The sequence below is a fragment of the Erinaceus europaeus genome, chromosome 8 (assembly GCF_950295315.1).
Source record: "Erinaceus europaeus chromosome 8, mEriEur2.1, whole genome shotgun sequence".
Taxonomy (NCBI): Eukaryota; Metazoa; Chordata; class Mammalia; order Eulipotyphla; family Erinaceidae; genus Erinaceus; species Erinaceus europaeus.
The window spans coordinates 24,282,158-24,292,974 of NC_080169.1; the positions used below are offsets into that span (position 1 = coordinate 24,282,158).

The 10,817-nt window shown below is 43.5% G+C and overlaps 1 pseudogene; it reads right to left on the reverse strand.

Moving 5' to 3' along the window:
- Positions 1–3,890: 3,890 nt before the first annotated feature.
- On the reverse strand, positions 3,891–10,591 carry LOC107522738 (small ribosomal subunit protein uS14-like; annotated as a pseudogene).
- Between the last annotated feature and the right edge of the window lie 226 nt (positions 10,592–10,817).

Sequence of the window (10,817 nt, forward strand, 5' to 3'; positions counted from 1 at the left end):
CTATTTGTGAGTGCGGTGTGGGGGTGCCGCGTGCCAGCAGCAGTGATTTTCGGAGTTAGGGGTACCGGCTATCAACGGCTCTGTTTAATGGGAAGAGAGCAGACAGGTTGTCGGTCCTGAAGACAAGGTGTCACCGACTTAACACTAAAGTGCGCGCACTAGGTGCTTCTGGATCTGGAGTATTAGACGCACCTGCAGGGTGGGGCTGGCAAAGCCTCAGAACTTCTCTCTCTGGCCTGGGAGCGGGTGGGCTGCGCAGACCAGTCCCCGAAGCTGTGAATTACTCTCCTGTCCCCTCTCTGCCCCTGGCCTCCGCGGTGACAAAGCGCAGCTCCCCAACTGCTGTCTCGGTGCGCCCCCCACTGCCGGCCGCCAGAGGCGGAAGTCGCGGCGCGCCCCCGCTCCACCTGTGCCTCTCAACCCGCGACAGCCAGAAGCCCAAATACTCCATCTCCCCAGGGCAACGGTCCTTCGCTTCCTGCAGCACTCCCCCCCAAATGTCTTCAACTGGAACTGAACCCCAGGAGGAGGAGCTGGAGCCTCTTAACCTCGGCTGGTGGGGACTGGAAGTAAACCGCGCAAATGAGGCGCTGGAACAAGCAAACAGCACCCCGGAGACGCCACTCGCTCCCTCTTTGGAGAGGGTCTGCAATTCCTTCAGTCTCTTCAGGAGGGTCACAGTGATTGGAGAAGGCCATAGAGATCCACTTCATCGGCCTGTACGATCAACCTTCCCTGCCTCCCTCCATATACACAAGTGGGCCATGTTGATTGTGGCCCACTAAACTCAGTCGTTGGGGTAGCTCTATTGATGCCCCTGTCTCTGTAGCCTTAGCAGTGATTCCTTTATGAACATCACTGAGTTCTGAGCTGCGTCAATATACTACATAGGTTGAAAACTTTCTAAAATTAAATTAATTTACAATAAGATAACAGAGGTAGAGTTCCACACCACTCCTACCACCAAAGTTCTGTTCCCCCATCCCATCTCATCCCTAATAACCACCATAGTTCCCCCTAAGGCCTTAAATATGGGTTGACTTTTTTTTTTTTAGTTCACCTGTTTTAATTCTCTATATTCCACATGAGTAAAATGATCCAGTAGTTGTCCTTCACTTCCTTCTTTACTTCACTAAACATAAGCACCTCCAGTTCCATCCATATCATCTCAAAGAACATAATATCATCTCTTAATTTGTTGAATATATATCCCATAACTTCTTTATCTAGTCATCTGTTAATGGGCATTTAGTTTGCTTTCCTAATTTGGCTATTGTGAATATGCAGCCATGAACATGGTGGGGGGTTGCATGTGTCCATTCAAGTTAGTGTCAAAAACAACTTTTAAAAACATTTGTTCTGGGAGTTGGGCGGTAGCGCAGCGGGTTAAGCACACATGCATGAAGCGCACCGCCCTGCGGAAGGATACCGGTTCAATTCCCTGGCTCCTCACCTGAAGGGAAATCACTTCTCAGGAAGTGAAGCAGGTCTGTAGGTATCTCTCTTTCTCTTCCCCTCTCTGTCTTCCCCTTCTCTCTCCATTTCTCTCTGTCCTATCCAACAACGTCAACATCATCAACAATAACTACAACAACAATAAAAACCAACACGGGCAAAAAAAGGAAAAATAAATAATTTAAAAACACATTTGTAAGCGCAGGGGGCACGAAGTGCAAGGACTGGTGAAGGATCCAGGTTCGAGCCCCTGGCTCCACCTACAGGGGAGTCGCTTCACAAGCGGTGAAGCAAGTCTGCAGGTGTCTGTCTCTCCCCCTTTCTGTCTTCCCCTCCTGTCTCCATTTCTCTCTGTCCTATCCAACAATGACGACGTCAACAACAACAATAACTACAACAATAAAACAAGGGCAACAAAAGGGAATAAATAAATAAATATTTAAAAAAATTTTGTTCTACTTACTACATATACAGAGAATGAGTTTTACAAGAGACAGAGGAGAGAGTAGCCAGAGCACCATGCTAGTACATGGGATGCTGGACATCAAACCAAGAACCTCAGACATGGAAAGCTTGATGCACAGCCAGTTAACTGTTTTCCCATCCAGTAAAACAACTCTTTTTTAAAAAATATTTTTAATTTACTTATTGGATAGGGGAAATAGACAAAGAAAGAGAATAAGACAAGAAACACCTGCAGCAGTACTTCACCACTCATGAAGCTTTCCCCCCTGCAAGTTCAAAGGAACCACTTGCACCTGGATCTCCCACATTGTAACATGTGTGTTCAACCAGGTGGGCCACTGCCTGCCAGTTTGAAAGCAATTTGTATCAGGGTCCTTTGACAGTGTTTCTTTACTGTGGTTCCTATATCACCTTGGAACTTGCTAGGACCTATTCAGTGACAAACTCTGGAGGTGGACCCAACTGTCAGTGGTATAACAAGCTGTCCAAGTGACTTTGGTGCACCTTCTTGATTCAGAACTCTTATTCCATCTATTCCATCACCCTGACCTTCTAAGTTCCAGTGACTCTCCACTGTGCCTAGAAAGACACTTGCTTACATCCTCCCCCTGGTGTGTGTGTGTGTGTGTGTGTGTGTGTGTGTGTGTGTGTGTGTATCGTTAGGACTGGGGAAACATAATGATTATGCAGAAGACTTTCATCCTGAAGCTCTGAGGTCCCAGGTTCAATCTCCAGCACCACCATAAACCAAAACTGAGCAGTGCTCTGGTGTGTGTGTGTGTGTGTGTGTGTGTGTATGTGTTCTCTGTATGTCTTTCATTAAAGAAATAAGCAAAATATTTTTAAAAAAAAAAGTATCATCAAAAGAAGAAAGAGAAGGGAATGGAAGAGGAGAAGGGAAGAAGAAGTAGCAGTAGCTACCCCCTGGGACAGAGCCTTAGACTTTATCCACATTTATTCACCTCCATTCTTTTTAATTTGCTACTCTATTTATACTAACTTATTACTCAGTGATGTGATTTTTCTCATTTATTTCTTGACCATCTCCTTTATCCACTGCCTAAGGTCCTGTCTTACTTGGTGGCAGGTTAGAAACTACTCTTAGGGGACGCATGGCACTGGGACCGGCCTAAGGATCCCGGCTTGAGCCCCCAGGATCCCCACCTACAAGGGAGTCACTTCGTAAGCGGTGAAGCAGGTCTGCAGATGTTTATCTTTCTCTCCCTCTCTCTGTCTACACCTCCTCTCTCCATTTCTCTCTGTCCTATCCAACAAGAATGACATCAGTAACAGCAACAATAAAACAACAAGGGCAACAAAAGGGAATAAATAAAAAAATAAAAAGAAATAAAAAATAAAAAATTTAAAAATATTTATTCTCTTTTGTTGTCCTTGTTGTTTTATTGTTGTAGTTATTATTGTTGTTGTTATTGATGTCATCATTTTTAGATAGGACAGAGAGAATTGGAGAGTGGTCCGGGAGGTGGTGCAGTGGATAAGGCTTTGGGTTCTCAAGCATGAGGTTCCAAGTTCAATCCCCGGCAGCACATGTACCAGAGTAGTGTCTGGTTCTTTCTCTCTCTCCTATCATTTCTCATGAATAAATAATAAAATCTTAAAAAAATAAAAAATAAGAGAATTGGAGAGAGGAGGGGGAAGACAGATGGGGGAGAGGAAGATAGACACCTGCAGACCTCCTTCACTGGTTGTGAAGCGACTCCCCTGCAGATGGGGAGCTGAGGGCTCCAACCCGGATCCTTATGCCGGTCCTTGCGCTTTGCACTACATGTGCTTAACCCGCTGCACTACCACCCGACTCTGGACACAGAAGTTTTTAGGAGCCATCAAGGACAAAAAGCAGACTCAAAAGGATTCTGCTATCAGTGCCTGTCTGCAGCCTCTGGTATGTAAAATATACATAAAATTTCTTAGTATCTCAAGATGATGATTTAGACATATGTTTTGTCTGGTTAAAAGCAAGCAGCCTGAATAGACTCAAAAGCAAAGAAGGCCTGTGTCATGTACCTATAAATACAAATGTATTTTGATTCAGTCAGATTTTTCAAGTAACAGACATACTATGAAAGGCTATTTAATAAGTTAATATTTCAATACATGCTATTGATTAGGTAGCATAAGTACCACAAAGACTACTCAAGACTAAAAATAGTGCCCAATACCAAAAAATAAAGATAACTATAGATATCTTCTGTATAGTGGGCACTATTCTAAACGCTTTGGGTGTGTTATGTCTTCTCAACTCTACATTTCATTAGTCCTTATTATTCAGTCAGGTAAGATAGAAAATATAAGTCGGGAGTCGGGTGGTAGTGCATGTGGTCCAAGGACTGGCATAAAGATCCCAGTTTGAGCCCCCGGCTCCCCACCTGCAAGGGTGTCACTTCACAGGCGGTAAAGCAGGTCTTCAGGTGTCTCTCTTTCTCTCCCCCTCTGTCTTCCCCTCTTTGTCCTATCTAACAATGATGACATCAACAACAATAATAACTACAACAACAGTAAAAAACAATAAGGGCAACAAAAAGGGAAAAATAAATATAAATAAATACTAAAAAAAATTTTTAAAAAGAAAAGAAAATATAAGTCAAAGAGGAGTTAACTGCTTACACAAGATCCCAAAGCCCATTAGTGGCAGAGATGTTTTCCAGTAGTCTGATGCTGGTTGCTACTCTCTAGATTCAATCCTTCTTATGGAAGTTAACAGATAATTCATTCCCTGTAACAACAAAGGTTTTGTTTCATTTCCAAAGGTGATAAAGCCAGTTGAAGTCCAGGAAGAATGCTGCAATGTATTAGGCATTGATACTACTATTAATAATAAGCTGTTGAATGATTGGCTTTTCCTTGTTCAGATTGACAACTTTTTTTCATACTCCCTGTCTCCAGTGATATAATAATCCTGTGTAAAGTGCTAAGTTGGAGTGCACCTGACAGAGCACACATTTGACCATACCAGAGGATTGGGGTTTAAGCTCCTCGTCCCCACCTACAAAGAGAAGGCTTCATAAATGATGAAGAAATGCTACAGATGTCTCTCTTTCTCCACATGTTCCCCCTCAATTTCTCTTTGTCTCTATCAAATAAATATAATCAGCAGCAACGTTATCTTCATCCTGTGTAAATAGACAAGTGTCTTCGTCTAGGGGTGGTGCAGTGGATAAAGCATTGGACTCTTGGGCAAGAGGTCCCAAGTTCCATCTCCAACAACTCATGTGACAGAGTGATGCTCTGGTTCTCTCTCCCTACCCTTCTCTTTCTCTCTGTTGTTCTCATGTAAATAAATAAATATTTGAAAATAAGGAAGATGTCTACTAAGATAATCCCCATTTCACAGATCAGAAAACAGTTCCAGAAAGGTTAAGTACTCCCCCTACAAAGATCATTCAGCTAATGAATGGCAAAGCAAAAATTAATAATAATAATAATAATAATAATAAAATAAATCTTATTCCTTTCTTTTTACTTCTTTGCTTCTTCTTTCAGTATTATTTCAACATTTATACACATTCATCTATCATCCCATCACTCCTTGGTATCTCTCTGTTCATTAAGACTGCTCTGAAGAACTTCCCAGTCCTGCATTTTTTAAAGAAAATTTTATATTTATTTATTTATTTTCCCTTTTGTTGTCTTTTATTGTTGTTGTAGTTATTATTGTTGTTGGTGGTGTCATTGTTATATAGGACAGAGAGAAATGGAGAGAGGAGGGAAGCGACTCCCCTGCAGATGGGGAACCGGGGGGCTTGAACCAGGATCTTTACGCTGGTCCTTGCGCCCAACCTGCCCCCCCTTTTTAAAAATTTCTCCACAGCTCCCTAATGAGGTATAATTAGCCAGAGTTGTTCTTTCCAATTTCTAGTTAAGGAAACCAAGAGTTCAAGGGACTTGACTAAGTTCACAAAACCATGATAAGTCATAGTCTCCGACTCTTCACAAGCAAGTATATACCTTTAATTTTATTAAGGTAAAATTGGTTTACAGTATTGTGTATGTGTTAGAAGTACAGGCTAAGAGTCTACCGGACACAACTCACCTTGCCTCCTCTTTTTGGACCCACTCTACTTTAGCAACTTTAGTTCTGTTGTTAAAAATAGGACTCAAGAAATATCTCATCATTAGAGCACAGGATTTTCATGCTGAAGGACTCAAAAGCTCCAGGTTCCTTCCTTTTCCCTTTCTTTCATTCACTCTTTCTTGCCAACTCTAAATAATGATAGATACTGTGGACTGAATTTGGATCTTTGGGCTATCAGGCATGAAAGTCTTTTGCATAACCATATGCTGTCACCCCAGCCCTGTTTCCATATTTTGATTATTATAAATAATGCTACAATAAATAAAGGTGTTTCTTTTTGAATTGTTGTTTTCATAGTTTTCTGATAACTAGAAGTAGAATTTTTAAAAACTTTTTCTTTCTTTTTTTAACCTTATTTATTAGTGGATAGAGACATCATTGCATGTACAAGGCAGTATCTCATAGATTTTTTTAAATTTACTTTTTCTTTTTAATCTTTTTAGTCTTTATTTATTTATTGGATAGAGACAGTCAGTCAAAAATCAAGAGCAGAGAGGGGAGATAGACAGGAAAAGAGATGGGGCTACGTGGTGGTGCACCTCGTTACAGTGCACAAGGACCCAGGTTCAAGCCCCTGGTTTCCACCTTCAGGGGGAAAGCTTCATGGTGGTGAAGTAGAGCTGCTGGTGTTTCTCTGTCTCTCCCCCACCTCTCCCTCCCCTCTCAATTTCTCTCTGTCTCTATTCAATAATAAATCAATTTTTGAAAAATTAATTTATAAAAGAAAGGGAGAGAGACAGAAAGACAGCTGCAGTACTGCTTCACCATTTGCAAAGCTTTCCTCTTGCAAGTGGGCACTGGGGAACTAAACCTGGGTCCTTGTGCATTGTAGCATGTGCGCTCAGTCAGATGTGCTACTGAATCCAAATGTGCTACTTGCCCCACATCATTTGATTTGATTTGCAAATTATTGCTGTTGTTATTGCTGTCCTTGTTGTTGGATAGGACAGTGAGAAATTGAGAGTGTTGTTAAAATTCGGCGGCTCTTGCCGGGCGGTTAGCTTCACGGGCGGTTAACAGAGACGCGGAGACAACAGCTGGGCAGGGAAGCTGTATTTCTTTATTCAGGAACAACGATTCATAAACTAAGACAAACTAATCACCAAACAGAACTCTGCTGTCTCTTTGTGGCGGCGCAAGCACTCTCCCTTACTCTGGAACTCAGGAACTCTGGAATTCAGGAACCCTCTCTTACTCTGTAACTCTGAAACTCTGGCACTCAGGAACCCTGGAACTCTGGCGGGGTTCCTAGGGGCGGGGCCAAGCGGGCCCCGAAAACTAACTGGCCTGATCCAATTCTCTTGGCGGGGGAGAACTAGAACCCAATGTAAAGCATACAACATGAGAGGGAAGGGGAAAGACAAGAAAGGAGGAGAGAAAGACACCTGTAGACCTGCTTTACAGCCTGTAAAGGGACCCCTCTACCTCTCCTTCTCCCTCTTCTGCATCTTCTCACTCCCCGCCATTTCCATCATCTCCTTCTCCCCTTTCTGCATCTTCTCATTCGCCGCCATCCCCATCATCTCCTTCTCCCTCTTCTGCATCTTCTCACTCCCCGCCATCCCCATCATCTCCTTCTCCCTCTTCTGCATCTTCTCACTCCCCGCCATCCCCATCATCTCCTTCTCCCTCTTCTGCATCTTCTCACTCCCCGCCATCCCCATCATCTCCTTCTCCCTCTTCTGCATCTTCTCACTCCCCGCCATCTCCATCATCTCCTTCTCCCTCTTCTGCATCTTCTCACTCCCCGCCATCCCCATCATCTCCTTCTCCCTCTTCTGCATCTTCTCACTCGCCGCCATCCCCATCATCTCCTTCTCCCTCTTCTGCATCTTCTCACTCCCCGCCATCCCCATCATCTCCTTCTCCCTCTTCTGCATCTTCTCACTCCCCGCCATCCCCTTCATCTCCTTCTCCCTCTTCTGCATCTTCTCACTCCCCGCCATCCCCATCATCTCCTTCTCCCTCTTCTGCATCTTCTCACTCCCCGCCATCCCCTTCATCTCCTTCTCCCTCTTCTGCATCTTCTCACTCCCCGCCATCCCCATCATCTCCTTCTCCCTCTTCTGCATCTTCTCACTCCCCGCCATCCCCATCATCTCCTTCTCCCTCTTCTGCATCTTCTCACTCTCCGCCATCCCCATCATCTCCTTCTCCCTCTTCTGCATCTTCTCACTCCCCGCCATCCCCGTCATCTCCTTCTCCCTCTTCTGCATCTTCTCACTCCCCGCCATCTCCGTCATCTCCTTCTCCCTCTTCTGCATCTTCTCACTCCCCGCCATCCCCTTCATCTCCTTCTCCCTCTTCTGCATCTTCTCACTCCCCGCCATCCCCATCATCTCCTTCTCCCTCTTCTGCATCTTCTCACTCCCCGCCATCCCCATCATCTCCTTCTCCCTCTTCTGCATCTTCTCACTCCCCGCCATCCCCATCATCTCCTTCTCCCTCTTCTGCATCTTCTCACTCCCCGCCATCCCCATCATCTCCTTCTCCCTCTTCTGCATCTTCTCACTCCCCGCCATCCCCGTCATCTCCTTCTCCCTCTTCTGCATCTTCTGCCTTCCCGCCATCTCCATCATCTCCTTCTCCCTCTTCCGGATCCTCTTTTAATATTTTTAACCGTATTTATTAGTGGATAGAGGCAACATTGCATGTACAAGGCAGTATCTCATAGATTTTTTAATTTACTTTTTCTTTTTAAGCTTTTTATCTTTATTTATTTATTGGATAGAGACAGTCAGTCAGAAATCAAGAGGGAGAGGTGAGATATAAAGGAAAAGAGTTGGGGCCAGGTGGTGGTGCACCTAGTTAAGCACACACATTACAGTGCACAAGGACCCAATTTCAAGCCCCTGGTTTCCACCTGCAGGGGGAAAGCTTCATGGGTGGTGAAGTAGGGCTGCTGGTGTTTCTCTGTCTCTCCCCCACCTCTCCCTCCCCTCTCAATTTCTCTCTGTCTCTATTCAATAATAAATAAATTTTTGAAAAATTAATTAAAAAAAGAAAGGCAGAGAGACAGAAAGCACTGCTTCACCATTCGCAAAGCTTTCCTCCAGCAAGTGGGCACTTGGGGACTGAACCTGGGTCCTTGTGCATTGTAGCATGTGTGCTCAGTCAGATGTGCCACTACCTGGCCCCCAAATCATTGTTTTGATTTGCATTTTCCTAGTAAATAATGATGGGACTTTTTTTTCTTCTGTTTAAGATTTAATTGTTTTTGAGAGGGGGAGAGAGAGGAAAGGAAGAGAGAGAGAGAGAGGGAGAGAACCAGAGTATTACTCGAATACGTGTGATGTCAGGGACCTAACCTGGTACCTCATTCTTGAAAATCCAACACTTTATCCACTCTGCTACCTCCAGGCCATAGTGATGAGACTTTTAAAATATATTTATTTGTTTTGGCTAGAAGCAGAGAGAAATTTAAAGAAAAGGGGGATGTTGAGGGAGAGAAAGAAAGTCACCTGCAGCACTGGTTTCACTACTTGTGAAACCACAAGTGGGGACTAGGGGCTTGAACCAGAACCAGAGTCCTTGTGCACTGTAATATGTATGCTCTACAAGGAGTGCCACTTCCCAGCACCCCAATAATAAGAATTTTTCATCTTTTGTCTCTTGGCAATTTGGAAAGGCATCTATTCAAATCTTCTGCCCATATATACCGAGATACTTATTTTTGTTTTTTAGTTGTTTCTGGGGCTTCACTACTCCAGGAATTTTTTTTTTAATATGGAAAGAACAAGACAGAGAGACAGAGGAAGAGAAAGAGAAAGACACTATGACACCAACGCTTCCTTCATTATAGTAAGGACCAGGCTCAAATCTGAATTTCGAACATTCAAAGGAGCACACTGAGTTTTTTTTTTTTTTTTGCCCTCCAAGGCTATTTTCCTATTGTTGAGTTGTATGAGTTCTTTATAAATTCTAGGTGTTGACTCCCTGTTGAATATATAATGTGTCTTCTCCCATTCAGTGGGGTGCCTCTTTTTTCTTTTCTTTTTTATTAGATAGGAGAGAGAGAAATTGAGAGGAGAGGGGGAATAGGCAGGGGTGGTGAAGTGGGGGGAGATCTGCAGACCTGCTTCACTGCTCCTGTTGTGGGTGGGGAGCAGAGCTCGAACCCGGGTCCTCTCACTTAACCAAGTGCGCCACCACCTGGCTCCTGAGGTGCCTTTTAATTTTGGTGATAGTTTCTTTTTCTGTGCAGAAGCGCTTTTATAGTTTGATGTAGTTCCATTTATTTATTTTGCTCTGTTACCCTAGCTGTGGACAATGAATAGTATGAATTTTATAGAATAAATGAATTCTTCCTTATTTTTTAATTGAAGAACTTTTTTACTCTTATGTACAGAGATAACATCATTTCTATTGTAGAGGTCTTGGATGGCCAATTCCAAGAAGTACACTCAGACCAACTTAATGAATCCAATGTTCTTGGCGTATTGGCAGAAACACTGACCACATATGTTGAGGCTGTATTTCAGGATCAGATGGTGTCTGTCGGTTTGAGCAGACTCTGCATGAGCAAAAACCCTGGTCGAAATTCCTCTGGTGGCTCCAGGAGAGCCGCTGCTGACCCATCTTGCTCACTCATGTGCAACAAGGCAAAAGGTGAATGAATTCTTATTCAACATCCCCATCCTTAAGGCCTGGCAGTACTAACAAGTATGCAAAGGAAAGACAGAAAATTGTGAAATACATCAACTTATAAAACACATAAGATGTGCTTTTGTTAATGTAAATTTTAATTCTAATGGACTAAAAGTTGTTTTATAACTTCTACTATTGGAAACATGTAAAATAGGAG